Below are 17,735 nucleotides of genomic sequence, written 5' to 3'. Positions count from 1 at the left end.
GAAGGACCTAGATAAGCTTCAACAATGGGCAGCGACTAATAGAATGGTATTTAACAGGGAAAAATGCAATATTCTACATCTGGGCAAGAAAAATGAAAATTACATCTATAGAATGTGTGTAATAATTATAGGGGATAATTCAGGAGACTCTTTGCGTGGAACAAGACAACAGGACACAGTTTTATAAGTGGTAAAGTTTATATTATCACACGGAGATTCAAGCAGGTGCAGAGAGAAACTCAATTCCACAACACTTGGTACAAATAATAAACGCAGCTTAGCAGTCTATAGGAAACTTCAGAGGTGGATGCAAACAAACAGAAAGTCTATGAAGCACAGTTATTCTTGAGGAAACTTGACACGAATAGATCCTTGACTTAGTCCAGACACAGATAGATATGCTATTAGGCAGTTCAAATCACATCTTAGCTCAACCAGGGAGGACTGGTTAATAGTCTTAGGTTTTACAGAGCAGAAACAGCTTACATGTCCAGCAAATGCAGATGGAAGTAACACGAGCAGCAGATGAAGGAGGATTACTGAACACTGGTGTATGCAGCAGGAACTCAGAGCAGAGTGGCAGGATCTCCAACACAGGTTCACAGGAGCAGGTGCAGGTGCAAGGCCAGGGAGTAATCAGGAGCTGGATGCAAAGCAGAATAATCTAGCACAGACTGATGGCTGGGGTGGAGTTTTATAGCAGGAAGACAAGTGCACATGAGACCAAAGACACCATGTTGGAAAAGGGCAGTAATGCACAAAAGGTAAAAATGTTCAGAATCCTGACATTACTCCCTCCTTAGAAGCGGCCTCAGGACGATACTGGACCTGGTTTCTCAGGGAATCTCTGATGAAAACGAGAAATCTTCTCGTTGGGCATTGATGTTTTCTGCCAGATTCAGGCAAAAAACATAAAGATGACCCATCTTGGAGTCCAAACATTTCCAAAAATAAGAGACAGATACCAGGAAAAGTGGCATCGATTGACCCACAGTAGAAATTTGATAATGGCGCAACAGTCAGGCATGGGACATGCATGAGTTATTAGAGTCTGTGCCAGCATTTATAGTTTTTAACTTATGTTTAAATTAAGACGAGGTGGATGAGGGACCGATGCAAGCCTGTTTTGCTGGGAGCCCTGATACCTCATGCAACAGCTCAAATTGCTTTTCTGCTCAGCCACACTTAGATGGCACAAATATCAGTTTCATCAACTACTATTAATAGAAACATTTAAGGATAGTAACAAAGGTAATAGACAGAAAGTAAGTGTAGGCCTGCTGTGCTGGGAGCCCTACTGCTACAGGCAACCCACATAAAGGAGGCCCAACTTGGAGTGCAAACAATTCCAAAAATTAGGGGCAGATATCAGAGCAAGTGTCATTAATTGACCTAGAGTACAAATTTTTATAATGATGCAGCAGTCAGACATGAGCCATGCTGTTATGGAACTGGTGGTTAGGAGCACCCGAAATGACCTGATGGTTAAAACAGAAAACCTGGGACAAGCTCTGAGGAGGTGGTAACTCTACTGACCACAATCCCTAATCCTATCACACACACTAGAAATAGCCGTGGAGCGTGCCTAACTCTCCCTAGACGCCTCTTCACAGCCTAAGAGCTAACTACCCCTAAAGATAGAAATAGCAGCCTAACTTGCCTCAGAGAAATTCCCCAAAGTAAAGGTAGCCCCCCACAAATATTGACTGTGAGTTAAGAGGAAAGTAACAAACACAGGAATGAAACAGATTTTAGCAAAGGAGGCCGAATCTTCTCTAAATAGACAGAGGATAGGAAAGGGAACTATGCGGTCAGTATTAAAAACTACAAAAACCACGCAGAGTGTGCAAAAAGACCTCCACACTGACTCACGGTGTGGAGGTGCAGCTCTGCACCCCCAGAGCTTCCAGCTAGCAAGGAAATATCATAATAGCAAGCTGGACTAGAAACATAGCATGTACTGAGAAATATATTCAAAAACCAATGAACAGCAAATGAACTACCAGGGACTTAGCTTCTGCTGGAGTAGACAGGTCATCTGAGAAATCCAAGAGAGATATGAACCAGTACTGAGACATTGACAGCTGGCATCCACTAACGACCTGGGCAGAGTTAAATAGGGAAGCCAGCAGAAGCAAATAAACGAGGGCAGCTGAGAAAGCCAACCTCAAAGATCAGCAGTTCCACTCAAAGCCACCAGAGGGTGTCCAAGGACAGAACTCACCAAAGTACCATTTACGACCACAGGAGGGAGCCCGGGAACGGAATTCACAACACCATGCATGAGACAGGGTCTGGCCCAGCATCTACAGCATTGAAATTAAGTTGAAATTAAGAGGTGAGTGAGGGATGAATGTAAGCCTGATGTGCTGGGAGGTCTGCCAAATTCAGGCAAGATACATGAAGGAGACCCAACTTGTAGTACAAACATTTCGAAAAATTAGGGGCATTCATCAAGAAAAGTGGTATCAATTGACCCACAGTAGAAATTTGATAATGGTGCAACAGTCAGGCAAGGGCCATGTGTGAGGTATCAGGGTCTGAGCCAGAATATATATATTTTAATGCAAGTTTTACACCGGTGAGGGACCCGTGTAAACCTACTTTGCTGGGAGCCCTGATAACTCATGCAACAACTCAAACTGCTTTTCTGCCCAGCCACACTTGGGTAGCACAAATATCAGCTTTGTCAACTACTATTGTTAGAAACATTTAAGGATAGTAATTGACTGAAAATTAATGCAAGCCAGCCAGTCTGGAAGCCATACTGCTAGAGGCAACACACATAAAGGAGAACCAACTTGAAATACAAACATTTCTCCAAATTATTGCCACACATCACTAATGTGTCATCAGCTTCTCCAGAGTAGAAATAGTAGCAATGCATAGTTTTCTGAAAACTTCTGTTACTGTACAGACTACTTGACTCCCTTTCTTTGGCAGCCACACAGCGGTATTATTATTTTTGTTATAGCGCCATTTATTCCATGGCGCTTTACATGTGAAAAGGTGTATACATGATAAAAACAATTACAATAATCTCAAACAAAACAAGTCACAGTCTGGTACTGAATTTGAGAGGACCCTGTCTGTGAGGGCTTACAGTCTACTAAGGATGGGTGAGGAAACAATAGGTGAGGATAGAGCGGCTTGTGCAATGGTATGGTGGAGTGAGGATCACTGTGTATTGTAGGCTTGTCAGATGAGGTGCCTCTTCAAGTTCCTTTTGAAGGTCTCCATGGTAAGCAAAAGTATCATATGTTGGGATACACTGTTCCTGAGTAGAGGGGATTTATGGGAGAAATCTAATATGCTATTGTGGTATGAGGAGATAAGAGGTAATTAGAAAATTAGACCTTGGGATGATTGGAGGTTGCATGAAGGTAAGTACCGGGAGACTATGTCACACACAGATGTATGAGAAGACAGGTTTTGGATGGCTTTGTATGCCAAAGTTAGGCTTACGAACATGAATCTCTGGACACTAGATAGCCAGTGTAGGGATTGACAGAGGGGAAAGCCAAAGAATAGCAGGGTGCCGGGTGGATTAGTTAGGCAACAGAGTTTAGAATAGGTTGGACAGGTGCGAGAGTTTTAGAAGGGACACCACTGAGTAGGAGGTTGCAGTAGTCAATTAGAGAGAATTTGAGGGCTTGCACTAGTGTTTTTGCAGTTTCATGGTTGAGGAATGTGCAGATCTGGGAGATATTTTTGAGTTGGAGTAGGCAGGAAGTGAAATGACTTGGATCTCAGATTTGAAAGAAGAGAGTAGACTCAAGCATGCGAGACTGGGGACAGTGGGCAGCCACTGACTTTGATGGATAGGTCAGTTTGGGAGGGTTGAATGAGTTGGTGGAAAGATAATCACTTTGGTTTTATCCATATTAAGTTTTACAAGTTTAGCAGAGAAGAAAGGCAAAATATTGTACAAACATTATGGATTCTTGTTAGTAAGGAGGTGATATCAGGTCCAGAAAGGTAGATCTGAATGTCATCAGCATAAAGGTGATACTGAAAGACATGAGACTCCATGAGCAGTCCCAGACTAAAAATGTAGATGGGCTAGAACAGGGGTCATAGAACTGAATCTTGTAGGAAACCGACAGTTATAGCGTGATATATGGAGATGATGTGTGAGTGGGAGATACTGAATGTCCTGTCTCTTAGGTATGAGGAGATCCAAGATAGGACCAAGAAGTGGAAGAACAGAGAGAATGACGATGAGGTTGTAGATCCCACTTGGTGGGAACACTGAGGCACTTAGCTGAGTAGCTTATCAGAGGAAGTGGAGGAGGAGGAAGATAAGGAGGTTACATTGCAGCTTCCCACACAGAGAGTGAGTGATGAACTTATGACAATCACTGAATCCTCAGCCATAACTGTGGCTGCAGCAAGTAGCGGTAGTGGGTCTGCAGTTTACAGTTGCGACAAGGGTTAGTTAGCCTGGCCCTTATTTGAGTCAGCAAAGGATGACCCAACTTATGTTATCTGCTAACCTTGTAAAAAATGCCTGAGCAGAGTAAAAACATCCAATAATTTGACTATTGCATGCATGAACCGGCGCAAGGGCAATCAACATGTGTTAGTCTGAGAATCTTACTGCCTCAAAATGTGCACTAGAAGACCTCACCAACCACCAGTCATCCCATCAACCACATCTCCTGCTTCTTTTTCCTCCACTTCTTGTCAAGTGTTCTCAAAGAGGTCTCCATCCGCAGAACCTCCACTTGTTTTCCCGCTACAGTCCTGGTGAGTGACAGCCTGTCAGCTGTTATGGAAGTGGACATTCCTGCTGTTTTTGACTGTTTTCAGACTCCGAGCACATCACATCTTTCTCTTTTTCTTTTCAATGTTCCTTTTATTAATTTTAACAGGTTTAAACATACAATAACAAATTGTATCGAGATATAACAGAGAAAAGGTCATGAGTCATACTATACAGACAAGTGATCAGACATAAATCATGCATATAGAGACTTGAGATTTGGTAAGAGTAATAATGATGGGGTACTGCATTCCGGTCAGCAACTCCATGGTGAACACTATTATCGTAATTCAAGAAATCTCGTCAGAAGACAGCTGGTCTGTGGGTTAAGACACTGGTTATAACTCATCTTAGCTGCACACAAGAAATGATTCTAAAAGAGTATTTAACAATGGTGGATTAGAAAAGATAGTAGAGAGGGGGTTAGCGGGTAAGAAAGAAAAGAAGGTGGTTTAGATTGGGAAGGGAGGGAGGGGGGGGAAGAAGCACCTTATCACAACCTCGGATGGTCATCAATTTGCGTCTTCAGATTCAATATATTGGTGAGCTCTATATAGGGCCCATGGACGCCATTGTTCTGTAAATTTTGCTTGTGAATGATTAACTGAAGCAACCAGTTCGGCCATGCGATATAGTTGGTCTATTTTCGATAATAACTGGAAGTGTGAGGGTACATTCGGTGACTTCCAGTATACCGGAATCAGTAGTTTAGCAGCAGCTATGATATTGCCGATAAGAGTGGTTAAGCAGGTATACTCGGACCCCATAGGGAGATTTAAAAGTGCAATTTCAGGAGTCAGCTTCAGCGTTTTCCTCGTAATTACTTGAATGGTCTTCTCCACCAATGACCAAAAGATTTTTATAGTTGGGCATGACCACCATAGATGCATGTAGTCTCCAAACCCTTTCTCACATCTCCAGCATGAGGTTGGGGTATTCACCTTCCAGGCCCAAATTTGCATCTGAGATATATACCACCTTGATATTATTTTGTAGGAGTTTTCCTGAGTTTTCACACATCTTGTAGGACTGTGTGAATGTTTATAGATGTGTTGCACTTGAGCCTTGGAAAGCAAATAGCCCAGTTCCTTTTCCCATTTTGTTATGTAAGCTCTTTTTAACCCCTTCACCCCCGGAGCTTTTTCCGTTTTTCCGTTTTCGTTTTTCGCTCCCCTCCTTCCCAGAGCCATAACTTTTTTATTTTTCCGTCAATTTGGCCATGTGAGGGCTTATTTTTTGCGGGACGAGTTGTACTTTTGAACGACATCATTGGTTTTAGCATGTTGTGTACTAGAAAACGGGAAAAAAATTCCAAGTGCAGTGAAATTGAAAAAAAAGTGCAATCCCACACTTGTTTTTTGCTTGCCTATTTTGCTAGGTTCACTAAATGCTAAAACTGACCTGCCACTATGATTCTCCAGGTCACTACGAGTTCATAGACACCTAACATGACTAGGTTATTTTTCACCTAAGTGGTGAAAAAAAATTCCAAACTTTGCAAAAAACAAAATAAAACAAAATTGCGCCATTTTCCGATACTCGTAGCGTCTCCATTTTTCGTGATCTGGGGTCAGGTGAGGGCTTATTTTTTGCGTGCCGAGCTGGCGTTTTTAATGATAGCATTTTGGTGTAGATACGTTCTTTTGATCGTTCGTTATTGCATTTTAATGCAATGTCGTGGCGACCAAAAAAATGTAAATCTGGCGTTTCGAATTTTTTTCTCATTACGCCATTCAGCGATCAGGTTAATGCTTTTTTTTATTGATAGATTGGGCGATTCTGAACGCGGCGATACCAAATATGTGTAGGTTGGGGTTTTTTTTTATTGATTTATTTTGATTGGGGCGAAAGGGGGGTGATTTAAACTTTTATATTTTTTTTATTTTTTTCACATTTTTAAAAACTTTTTTTTTTTTACTTTTGCCATGCTTCTATAGCCTCCATGGGAGGCTAGAAGCAGGCACAGCCCGATCGGCTCTGCTACATAACAGCGATCATCAGATCGCTGTTATGTAGGAGAATTGCAGGTGTGCTGTGAGCGCCGACCACAGGGTGGCGCTCACAGCTACCGGCGATCAGTAACCATAGAGGTCTCAAGGACCTCTATGGTTACAATGGAGGAGCATCGCCGACCTCCGATCATGTGACGGGGGTCGGCGATGCGCTCATATCCGGCCGCACGGCCGGATGCGGTAGTTAAATGCCGCTGTCTGCATTTGACAGCGGTATTTAACTAGTTAATAGCGGCGGGTGATCGCGATTTCACCCGCCGCTATTGCGCGCACATGTCAGCTGTAAAAAACAGCTGACATGTCGCGACTTTGATGTGCGCTCACCGCCGGAGCGCACATCAAAGCGGGGGTCCCGACATGTGACGTACTATTCCGTCACATGTCGGGAAGGGGTTAAACAAAGGTTTTCGGTTAAAAGTGAATGGTATATCGTGGAGAGTATTTTTGAAGGTCTAGATGCTTTAACGCATAGAGTTTCAAAGGGAGTAAGATTTTGCATGGAGTCTGGGTTATAATGCCGTTGTCTCAGTGAGTTTTTGAGAGAGGAGTATTGTATAAAATTGAAATTTGCTAGGCCCGGGTGTTTTCTAATTTCTGCTAATGAGAGGAGTGCACCGTCGAACATTAATCGATCTATAGGTATATCAAACCCTTGCTGACCAAGAATATCCCTTTTTGTTGTTGTTGTGAGTGTGTGTGGTAGGACGTCCGCAAGTGTAAGTAATGGGGATGAAGGAGGAAAGAAGAATGTTGTGAGTTTTGGCCCAGATTCTAAAAATCGGGTAAGCGGGTTGCAAGACTTAGGGGGCAGGTGCTCCTTAGTATAAGACAGTAGAAGTGGTCTGATGGGTAGAGGAGAAAGTCCCCCCTCCACCGCCAGCCACTGTTTGTTCCGAGTGCCTCGGATTAAATCAACTGCACGTGATAATACTGCAACATAATAATATTTCCTTATGTCTGGAGCACCCATGCCACCATTGGGTCTGGATAGCATTATCGTGTGGTAACCAATTCGCGGTTTAATATTTTTCCACATATATTGGAGAAATAAAGAGATTATTTTAGCTAGATAGGAGTCTGGGATGTATATAGCGAGCATTTGAAATAAATAAATGAATTTAGGTAGTTGTTATGATCAGGTGGCCTAGGAGCAGCATGAGACGTACTCTGGAGAAGGTGGCACCTGTACTGACCGCAGACCCTGAACTTAACACCGCAACTAGAAGTAGCCGTGGAATGTACCTAACACTCCCTAGACATCTCGACACAGCCGGAGGACTAAATACAACTAGAGATAGAAAAGGGAAAACTATCTTGCCTCAGAGAAAATCCCCAAAGAATAGACAGCCCCCCACAAATATTGACTGTGAGAGGAGAGGGAAATAACATACGCAGACTGAAATCAGGAGGCCACTCTAGCTAAATAGAAAGGATAGGACAGAGTACTATGCGGTCAGTATTAAAACACTAGAAAATATCCACCACAGAAAATACAAAATCTCCACAACTAACTAAAGATATGGAGGGTATATCTGCATCTCCAGAGATACCAGCTTGGCTGAACAAATCTTTATGCAGACCAAGCTGGACAAGACAAAACATGGAAAAGAACTGAACAATAAGGCCCACAGCATGTGGACTGCAAAAAACAAGGCCAGAACTTATCTTTGTTGAAATGAACAGCAAAGCAGGAGAGACCAGGCAGGGATGTGAATCCTCCAGGAACAATGGACAACTGGCACTGACTAAAGGGTCAAGCAAGACTAAATAGCCCAGTCAGAGTTGCAATAAGTGGACACACCTGATAAATGCTGGGATCCAAAGACAGCAGCGCTACCACTTATAACCACCGGAGGGAGCCCAAGAGCAGAATTCACAACAGGTAGTATTAAACTTTTAAGGAGATTTTTCCTTCCTGATAGTAGATTTCACCTTATTGAGTAGAGGGCAGAAGTTAAGAGCAAATAATTTTTTATGATTCCCACATATTTTAATTCCAAGATACGTAATGAATTGTTTAGGACATGAGTAGGGGTACAGTTTCTTTAGTTTAGTCAGAGTATGTGAGGGGACAATGATGTCTAGTGCCTCCGATTTTGATAAGTTTACTTTGAAATTAGTAAGGGAGCTATATTCCTCTAAGACCTTTGTCAGGGCAGGGAGGCTTCTGAGCCTCGTCATTAGTATAAGAAGATCATCGGCAAAGGCTGCTGTTTTGTATTGAGTATTACCTATTTTGATCCCTTAAACTTCTGTGTTCTGCTGTATAGCTCTCAGTAGGGGTTCCATCAAGAGCACAAAAAGAATCGGCGACAGGGGGAAGCCCTGACGGGTGCCATTTTGAATTGTAAATGCGTCAGTCAACGAGCCATTAATGCTAATTCGGGCCCTGGGGTTTGTATACATTTCCATTATTGATACAATTAGATGTTGAGGAAAACCAAAACTGACCAGGGTCTCTTCTAGGTAGGTCCAGTCCACCCTTTCAAAGGCTTTCTCCGCATCAGTCCCAAGTAAAATTAGGGGTAATTTTCTTTTCTTAGCATAATGCATCAGATGTAATATCTTATAAGCATTGTCCTTTCCCTCTCTGCCCGCAACAAAGGCTGTCTGATTCGTCGTGATTAGATCTGGTAGGAAAATAGCCACTCTTTGTGCTATCATACTAGCAAATAATTTCAGGTCTACATTTAACAACAAGATTGGTCTATAGCTGCTACACTGTTCTTGGTCTTTGCCCTCTTTGTATATTAATGATATTTTAGCTTCTAATGTTTGTGTAGGGAAATTATCTCCCTTTAATACTGAATTGCACATGTTTAAGAGGCACGGGAGGAGCACAAGAGGGAAGGACTTATAATATATTGTTTGTTAATAGTCCGTCAGGACCAGGGGCTTTCCCTGCAGGGGACCCCAACAGGGTGGACTGGAGTTCATCCATCTGAAATGGTCTATTTAAAAGGTGTTTTTGAGGGACTGTTAGTTGGGGTAAATTCAGACGCGTTAGGAAAGTCTTAATAGCGCATTTCCGTTCGGATTTATAGGGACTAGACTCTTTTGGGCGTAGATTATAGAGTTGTTTATAATAATTTAGGAACTCTGACTCTATTTGCTTATAGTTTTGAGTACTATGGCCACTTGAGGATTTGATAGAATGTATATAAGTATGCGCTTGTCGTTGTCTGAGCTTCGATATCATGAATTTTGTTGCTTTGTCACCGTGTACGAACATTTTGGTTCGCCACGAAGTGTACCATTTTATTGATTTTAAATTTAAAATTTCTTTTAGGTGCTGCCTTTTTTTGGTTAAGTCCTTCAAAAGTTGTTGTTCTGCCTGTTTTTTCTGTCGGGTTTCTAGATAATAAATCTCTTCATATAGGGTGTTTAGCTCCTGTTGTCTCTGTTTTTTGAGATGCGAGGAGATTGAGATTAGTTCTCCTCTAATTACAGATTTATGGGCTTCCCATAGCATTGAGGCAGAGATCTCTCCAGTATCGTTTTGTTCAAAATATTGATTACTTTTTTTTTCAATGCGTGTTTTGAGTTCCGGAGAGTTCAGAATGGATTCATTAAGTTGCCATGATATGTTAATAGAGAAGGGTTTGGTTAGTGTTCTTTGAAACAGCACTATGGAGTGATCTGAATGAATATTAGGGATTATGTTGGCTTTTAATGCGTTGGGTAGCAGCTGTCTAGGTGTGAAAATATAATCAAGCCGATGATATGATTTGTGGGGATGAGAGTAGTAAGTATAATCGAGATCCGACGGGTGCAAATATCTCCAGATGTCAATTACCTGCATTGACCCAAGTTTTGCTTGTATCCTAATTAACTCTTTTATGGGAAACATGCTCTTTTTTGTTGTTGTAGCTATTAGAGGTTCTAATGCAATATTCAGGTCTCCGCCTATGATAAGAGACCCTTCTCTAAAATACTCAATCTTCCTTAGCAGTGACATTAATCATTTTAGGTTTTTTTTGTTGGAAGCGTATAAGCTACAAATAGTGACTAGTAGGGTTGAGCGACTTTTATTTTTATAGGATCGGGTCGGGTTTCACGAAACCCGACTTTCTCAAAAGTCGGTTCGAGTGAAATCGGCCGATCCTATAAAAAAGTCAGGGTCGGGGTCGGCCGAAACACGAAACCCAATGCAGTGCAATGGGATACTATGGTTCCCAGGGTCTGAAGGAGAGGAAACTCTCCTTCAGGCCCTGGGATCCATATTAATGTGTAAAATAAAGAATCAAAATAAAAAATATTGATATACTGACCCTCGGACGCGCCCTGGTACTAACTGGCAGCCTGCCTTCCTGAGAATGAGCGCGTGAATGACCTGCGGTGACGTCACGGCTTGTGATTGGTCGCGTGAGCGGTCACATGGGCGGTCGAGACCAATCACAAGCTGCGACGTCATCTAAGGTCCTTCACGCACTCATTCTTAGGAAGGAAGGCTGCCGGAAAGAAGCAGGGCGTGTCTGAGGGTGAGTATATACCTAATAGGAATATACTCACCCTCGGACGCGCCCTGCTTCTTTCCGGCAGCCTTCTTTCCTAAGAATGAGCGCGTGAAGGACCTTAGATGACGTCGCGGCTTGTGATTGGTCGCGACCGCCCATGTGACCGGTCACGCGACCAATCACAAGCCGCGACGTCACCGCAGGTCATTCACGTGCTCATTCTTAGGAAGGAAGGCTGCCAGTTAGTACCAGGGCGCGTCCGAGGGTGAGTATATCAATATTTTTTATTTTGATTCTTTATTTTACACTTAAATATGGATTCCGATACCGATTCCCAATATCGCAAACATATCGGAACTCGGAATCGGAATTCCGATACCAGATTCAGAAGATCGCCAACCTCATGGCCGACCCCACTCAGGGGTCGGGTCGGGTTTCATGAAACCCGACTTTGCCAAAAGTCGGCGACTTCTGAAAATGGCTGACCCGTTTCGCTCAACCCTAGTGACTAGGTTTCCAGCCAGTAGTCCCTTGACCAGCACATATCTGCCGTTGGGATCGGTTATCAAATTACAGGGTTGAAAAGGTATTCCCTTCGCTATCGCTTTCGAAATACCTCTTGAACCGGTTTGTGTTGTGGTAGCATGGAACCATGTATCATATTGAGAGTGTTCAAAGTTGGGAAGTTTGTCAGGTTTGAAGTGCGTTTCTTGAATTAGCAAGACGTCTGCTTTTTGTTTTTTAAGTTGGTTTAATGTATGTCGCCTGGTGATCGGTGAGTTTAAGCTATTTGTGTTTAGTGAAGTGAAGGTAAATACCTTATCCTGAGTTGCCACGCCCATAAGATTCGGGGGTGTCAGGTGTCTGTAGGATAGTCGTCATCCAATGGTGCGGGTGCCCTAGGGAGCTGGGGTAGAGGTTAGGAAGGAAGGAGGGAGAGAAGAAATAAAGGGGGAAGAAGAGAGAAATAGAAGGAAGCCTCAACCTAAAGGAATTAATAGACAACACATTAGTTATAAATGCAAACACAGGAAAATTCTTAATTAACATATTTAGACAGTTGACACGACTGTCTCACAGGCTTCTTTTGGGGGAGAGTAATAATCATATTCCAAAACTTGGTAACTAGGAGTTTAACATCCGTACCGAGGTATAGGGGTAGGTTAGGGTGGGGGGGTAGGGTGGAGAGCAGCAGAGGGAGGGGTAGAAGAGGTAAGAGCAGGGATGTGGTGTGAGGGAGTAAGGGAAGATGGGGGAGAAATGGGTGAGGGGGCGGGGAGAGGAGATCCAGTGTCTCTAACTAAAGCTACTATGTGTTAATATCCCTTTCAGGGTATAGGGGGTAGGTTAGAATGGAAGTGGGTATAAAGTAGGAAGGGTAGACAGGAAAGTTTTTTTTGGGGGGAGGAGGGGTTGGGATAGAATTGGGGGTGGGGCAGGAGGGGTGAGGGGGGAACGGGTTGAGTAGAGTCAGAGACAATAGTTAAGCATCAAAGTATGGTAAAAAATGTAAGCTCAAATTAAAGTGGATGATGTAGTATTACAAGTTAGAGCTGTCTTCAGCAGTTCAGCTTACTTCAGGGTCTCATTTTGGAGGTGGTGTTTTGGTTGATTTTCTTTTCAGTCTTTGAGATTTAGGAGTCCCTGAGAGGTGCCATGGGGTAGGAATAGGGAACAGTTGTTGATGTGAAGCTGAGTGGAAAGTTTCCTGATCTGGGTAGAAAAATATTTAGAATTGAGAGTCCTCAGTGGTTGATACCTTTTAATGGCTAACTGAAAAGATGGTAACAAATTGCAAGCTTTCGAGACTACACAGGTCTCTTCATCAGGCAAAGACTAAAACAAAATCTGAAGAATCACATATTTATGCACAACAGCATAGAAAAAAAAAGGCAAAAACCATGGATAAGACAGGTGACATGAAGCAGAATTACCATGGGTGATAAACAGTTATGTCCATAAATATTGGGCCAGTTCTTAGATAAGGACTGTTTTATTGAGGTCTCCTTCTGTTGTGATGACCCCACATGGTCTGAGGGGCAAGTTCCTTAGTTGATGTAAAAAGACATAAATCCGTGCGACACATTCATTCCTGCAGTGAAAGTGTCAAAGGTCGTCATCAGTTTATATTCCCGGACTCTTCTGTCTCTCTGGGATTTGAAGCTACCCTTTAACACAAGTAATTTCATGTCCATAATGTTATGATTTGGGAGACAAAAATGTATTGCCACAGGTAGATCCATTCTTTTTTCTCTTATTGTGTGGCGGTGAGAATTCTTTCTTGTTCTAAGCTTTTGCCCTGTCTCCCCCACATACAGACCCCCAGTTGGACATTTAGTACAAATAATTAAGTACACCACATTAAAAGTGACGCAGCTTAAAGTGTTATGGTTCTCAATGGCAAGAGAACATAGCCCAGCATACATATGAACTAGCTCTTGGAAGGATGGAAACATAAACTGACCATGAACTAAACCTGCCGCACAACTAACAGTAGCCGGGTAGCGTGCCTACGTTTTATCCCTAGACGCTCAGCGCCAGCCGGAGGACTAACTAATCCAGGCAGAGGAAAATACAGTCCTGGCTCACCTCTAGAGAAATTTCCCCGAAAGGCAGACAGAGGCCCCCACATATATTGGCGGTGATTTTAGATGAAAATGACAAACGTAGTATGAAAATAGGTTTAGCAAAATCGAGGTCCGCTTACTAGATAGCAGGAAGACAGAAAGGGCACTTTCATGGTCAGCTGAAAACCCTATCAAAATACCATCCTGAAATTACTTTAAGACTCTAGTATTAACTCATAACATCAGAGTGGCAATTTCAGATCACAAGAGCTTTCCAGACACAGAAACGAAACTGCAGCTGTGAACTGGAACAAAATGCAAAAAACAAACAAGGACAAAAGTCCGACTTAGCTGGGAGTTGTCTAGAAGCAGGAACATGCACAGAAAGGCTTCTGATTACAATGTTGACCGGCATGGAAGTGACAGAGGAGCAAGGTTAAATAGCGACTCCCACATCCTGATGGGAACAGGTGAACAGAGGGGATGATGCACACAAGTTCAATTCCACCAGTGGCCACCGGGGGAGCCCAAAATCCAATTTCACAACAGTACCCCCCCCCAAGGAGGGGGCACCGAACCCTCACCAGAACCACCAGGGCGATCAGGATGAGCCCTATGAAAGGCACGGACCAGATCGGAGGCATGAACATCAGAGGCAGTCACCCAAGAATTATCCTCCTGACCGTATCCCTTCCATTTGACCAGATACTGGAGTTTCCGTCTGGAAAAACGAGAGTCCAAGATTTTTTCCACAACGTACTCCAACTCGCCCTCAACCAACACTGGAGCAGGAGGCTCAACGGAAGGCACAACCGGTACCTCATACCTGCGCAATAATGACCGATGAAAAACATTATGAATAGAAAAAGATGCAGGGAGGTCCAAACGGAAGGACACAGGGTTAAGAATCTCCAATATCTTGTACGGGCCGATGAACCGAGGCTTAAACTTAGGAGAAGAAACCCTCATAGGGACAAAACGAGAAGACAACCACACCAAGTCCCCGACACAAAGCCGAGGACCAACCCGACGCCGGCGGTTGGCAAAAAGCTGAGTCTTCTCCTGGGACAACTTCAAATTGTCCACTACCTGCCCCCAAATCTGATGCAACCTCTCCACCACAGCATCCACTCCAGGACAATCCGAAGATTCCACCTGACCGGAGGAAAATCGAGGATGAAACCCCGAATTACAGAAAAAAGGAGACACCAAGGTGGCAGAGCTGGCCCGATTATTGAGGGCAAACTCCGCTAAAGGCAAAAAAGCAACCCAATCATCCTGATCTGCAGACACAAAACACCTCAAATATGTCTCCAAAGTCTGATTCGTCCGCTCGGTCTGGCCATTAGTCTGAGGATGGAAAGCAGACGAGAAAGACAAATCTATGCCCATCCTAGCACAGAATGCCCGCCAAAATCTAGACACGAATTGGGTTCCTCTGTCAGAAACGATATTCTCCGGAATACCATGCAAACGAACCACATTTTGAAAAAACAGAGGAACCAACTCGGAAGAAGAAGGCAACTTAGGCAGGGGAACCAAATGGACCATCTTAGAGAAACGGTCACACACCACCCAGATGACAGACATCTTCTGAGAAACAGGAAGATCCGAAATAAAATCCATCGAGATGTGCGTCCAAGGCCTCTTCGGGATAGGCAAGGGCAACAACAATCCACTAGCCCGAGAACAACAAGGCTTGGCCCGAGCACAAACGTCACAAGACTGCACAAAGCCTCGTACATCTCGTGACAGGGAAGGCCACCAGAAGGACCTTGCCACCAAATCCCTGGTACCAAAGATTCCAGGATGACCTGCCAACGCAGAAGAATGAACCTCAGAAATGACTTTACTGGTCCAATCATCAGGAACAAACAGTCTACCAGGTGGGCAACGATCAGGTCTATCCGCCTGAAACTCCTGCAAGGCCCGCCGCAGGTCTGGAGAAACGGCAGACAATATCACTCCATCCTTAAGGATACCTGTAGGTTCAGAATTACCAGGGGAGTCAGGCTCAAAACTCCTAGAAAGGGCATCCGCCTTAACATTCTTAGAACCCGGTAGGTATGACACCACAAAATTAAACCGAGAGAAAAACAACGACCAGCGCGCCTGTCTAGGATTCAGGCGTCTGGCGGACTCAAGATAAATTAAATTTTTGTGGTCGGTCAATACCACCACCTGATGTCTAGCCCCCTCAAGCCAATGACGCCACTCCTCAAAAGCCCACTTCATGGCCAAAAGCTCCCGATTCCCAATATCATAATTCCGCTCGGCGGGCGAAAATTTACGAGAAAAAAAAGCACAAGGTTTCATCACGGAGCAGTCGGAACTTCTCTGCGACAAAACCGCCCCAGCTCCGATTTCAGAAGCGTCGACCTCAACCTGAAAAGGAAGAGCAACATCAGGCTGACGCAACACAGGGGCAGAAGAAAAGCGGCGCTTAAGCTCCCGAAAGGCCTCCACAGCAGCAGGGGACCAATCAGCAACATCAGCACCCTTCTTAGTCAAATCAGTCAATGGTTTAACAACATCAGAAAAACCAGCAATAAATCGACGATAAAAGTTAGCAAAGCCCAAAAATTTCTGAAGACTCTTAAGAGAAGAGGGTTGCGTCCAATCACAAATAGCCTGAACCTTGACAGGATCCATCTCGATGGAAGAGGGGGAAAAAATATATCCCAAGAAGGAAATCTTTTGAACCCCAAAAACGCACTTAGAACCCTTCACACACAAGGAATTAGACCGCAAAACCTGAAAAACCCTCCTGACCTGCTGGACATGAGAGTCCCAGTCATCCGAAAAAATCAGAATATCATCCAGATACACAATCATAAATTTATCCAAATAATCACGGAAAATGTCATGCATAAAGGACTGAAAGACTGAAGGGGCATTTGAAAGGCCAAAAGGCATCACCAAATACTCAAAGTGGCCCTCGGGCGTATTAAATGCGGTTTTCCACTCATCCCCCTGCTTAATTCGCACCAAATTATACGCCCCACGGAGATCTATCTTAGAGAACCACTTGGCCCCCTTTATGCGAGCAAACAAATCAGTCAGCAGTGGCAACGGATATTGATATTTAACCGTGATTTTATTCAAAAGCCGATAATCAATACACGGCCTCAAAGAGCCATCTTTCTTAGACACAAAGAAAAAACCGGCTCCTAAGGGAGATGACGAAGGACGAATATGTCCCTTTTCCAAGGACTCCTTTATATATTCTCGCATAGCAGCATGTTCAGGCACAGACAGATTAAATAAACGACCCTTAGGGTATTTACTACCCGGAATCAAATCTATGGCACAATCGCACTCCCGGTGCGGAGGTAATGAACCAAGCTTAGGTTCTTCAAAAACGTCACGATAGTCAGACAAGAATTCAGGAATCTCAGAGGGAATAGATGATGAAATGGAAACCAAAGGTACGTCCCCATGCATCCCCTTACATCCCCAGCTTAACACAGACATAGCTTTCCAGTCGAGGACTGGGTTATGAGATTGCAGCCATGGCAATCCAAGCACCAACACATCATGTAGATTATACAGCACAAGAAAGCGAATAATCTCCTGATGATCCGGATTAATTTGCATAGTTACTTGTGTCCAGTATTGTGGTTTATTACTAGCCAATGGGGTGAAGTCAATCCCCTTCAGAGGTATAGGAGTTTCAAGAGGCTCTAAATCATACCCACAGCGTTTGGCAAAGGACCAATCCATAAGACTCAAAGCGGCGCCAGAGTCGACATAGGCGTCCGCGGTAATAGATGATAAAGAACAAATCAGGGTCACAGATAGAATAAACTTAGACTGAAAAGTGCCAATTGAAACTGACTTATCAAGCTTCTTAGTGCGCTTAGAGCATGCTGATATAACATGAGTTGAATCACCACAATAAAAGCACAACCCATTTTTTCGTCTAAAATTCTGC

The sequence above is a fragment of the Ranitomeya variabilis genome, chromosome 1, assembly GCF_051348905.1.
Source record: "Ranitomeya variabilis isolate aRanVar5 chromosome 1, aRanVar5.hap1, whole genome shotgun sequence".
NCBI lineage: Eukaryota > Metazoa > Chordata > Amphibia > Anura > Dendrobatidae > Ranitomeya > Ranitomeya variabilis.
This window is presented reverse-complemented; position numbering follows the sequence as displayed.